Raw genomic sequence first — 2,336 nt, 5'->3', positions numbered from 1 at the left:
ATCAACAGGATGGGACCATCTTCCCGATCTTCCAATTGCACTTGCCTGTCATCAGAAAGAGATACAGATTCAGTATGCTCTATGTGTAAGTCCTCATTAGTAGCGTTATCCTCTAACTCTTCAGTCTCATTCAAATGAGGATTTACATGCAAGTTGTTACCATCAGCAAGAGTAGGTGTCTCTGCATATAAAGTAGAGTAACTAGATGTCTCTGGAACAGATGGCACTGTCACAGCAGGTGATTCGTCAACCACTACCCAGTCATCATGAGAGGTATGTGGGCATGCTAGTGTTTTGCTCATGAGTTATTGTCACGTCCCAGCCCCACAACCGGGCCCACGGACAGATCGGCCGCATCCGATGGGACTGGGCCCCACTGGGTGCAAGGCCTCAGTCTTGACCTGGTCAGAGTTAACCCTAACAAGCAGATATGAACAGTAACACAATAGCACAAATAGGATACTGGAAACTGAAACACTACAACTACGGGCTTTAGCAGCCCTACAGAATACAAATACAGTCAGAATACAAGCCTTATACTCACAGAAAAAAAAATACAGAGATACTGATAGCGCAGACAATACAACTCCCTGACACCCCCAAATCTAAACTTGATCTTCTCCTGCGAGAACAGAATTCACAAAGTGTATGAGCCACAAGGACCCAGTAGGATCGCAGGAATAAATACAGAATAATACAGATATAGCAAAATAATTAATAATTCAGACAGAATACAGAAATAATAAGGAAAAAAAATACAGAAAAACACGCAGAAAAACAGATATATACATCTCCCTGACTGATAACAGAAATCAACAGCACGAGGCTGGATCATCGACTGTGAAGTCAGAACAGAACAGAATATCAACAGCCGGAGCTGGATCTTCGACCGCAGTCAGAACGGACACGCATGTCCGGTAGCGCTACTACAGAAAACATGTGCACATGGCTAGGACTTGCTCCTCCTAGCTGGGTGAGCAAGGAATGGAGATGTACAAAAACCGCAGAAATACATGATACAAATAACAGAAATACCGAATAAGTAATGCAATAATAAAATAAATAAATAAATGAAAATATTAAACAATGCAATAATTAAATAATGATTATTGCCAGAAATACGGAATTATACAGTGCGAGAGCCTACCTGGCTCCGAGCTACAGAGTTGGGTTCACCAAATCCCACGCACTAAGATTCTCTACCGAAATCTAACGCAACAAAATAAGCTAGCTTAGATTTACAAGACTAAGACTGGGTTTATACTTGCAAATAACAGGATAATTTCAAGAGGAAGAACAAGCATTAAAAATAATAATGATCATTTTAATTTCTAACTAACCACACACCTGCAGAACCCACTAACCCAACAAAAATCAAAACATGTTATCAGGTTACTATGCAAGCTATATAACATTCTCCATGAATGCTATCAAAATAACAACCATCACAAAGCTTCCACTAACCCAAGATTTAAAATGAATAAATTTAAATCTATAAGCATACACACACATTAGCTAAATAAATCAATTCAGGAAACATGCTTTGCAGGCTTATAATTCCAACACAACATGATTTAAAGAAATCAGAAATACAAAATATATATATATATATATATACACACACACACCTAAATATATATACACACACACACACCAAACCCTATATGATAGCAATTAAAAGAAAACCAACTAATCCTTGGCCTTAATATAAAGCCTGCAGTAAGGTTTACAAGAATTCAAGGTGAATTAAACTAACAGAATCAAGGGAGATTAGTAAATTCCATGACAAGAATCGCTGAGATCTGAAATGTATGCATGCTTTCATATATATGTATATACATATAACATCAACTAAAAACCCAATTAAAGCTTTAACCATCATAAGATTCAAGCAACCAAGATACTACATGCAGCACAATCACACATGCAGAAAAATAAGATTCAGTTACAAGCTATAATATAACCAATAATAACCAAGCCAAAGAGAACCATAATAAGGATGAAAACCTTGAATCTTGGAGAAGAAATAAGTCCGGTAAAACTCCGATTCTCTAGCAGCCTAAGAGTTCAAGGTGATGCAACAAATCCCCTCTTCACAATAAACTCCTTAGCCAAGAAAACCAAGGTTTGGTTGATGCACAAGATGGAGAAGAAGGAGTTTATTGAAGAAGCACACACTCACTGCCAGCTTAACAACTCAATGATTGAGCATACAGTAACCCCGACCAGATCCGCTAATCAAGGGATTAAGAAAAGTTGTGGGCTCCCAAACAAGCTCAGTCAAAGTCAAGGTGGTCAACTTGGTCAGCAGCTCCATTGTAAAAGATATTATAGTT

At 38.1% G+C, this 2,336-nt stretch overlaps 1 long non-coding RNA gene across 1 annotated transcript; it reads right to left on the bottom strand.

Annotated features, from left to right (window-relative positions):
* Positions 1–565: 565 nt before the first annotated feature.
* On the bottom strand, positions 566–2,130 carry LOC120259501. The gene is made up of 3 exons (XR_005536127.1): positions 2,008–2,130; positions 1,148–1,209; positions 566–622 (listed from the first exon to the last, which is right to left on the bottom strand). It is a non-coding gene; the product is annotated as an uncharacterized LOC120259501 (long non-coding RNA).
* Positions 2,131–2,336: the final 206 nt, after the last annotated feature.

The sequence above is a fragment of the Dioscorea cayenensis genome, chromosome 4 (genome assembly GCF_009730915.1).
Source record: "Dioscorea cayenensis subsp. rotundata cultivar TDr96_F1 chromosome 4, TDr96_F1_v2_PseudoChromosome.rev07_lg8_w22 25.fasta, whole genome shotgun sequence".
Lineage (NCBI taxonomy): Eukaryota > Viridiplantae > Streptophyta > Magnoliopsida > Dioscoreales > Dioscoreaceae > Dioscorea > Dioscorea cayenensis.
Note: the sequence above shows the minus strand (reverse complement) of the source record. Positions and strands in the feature narration are given on the sequence as shown.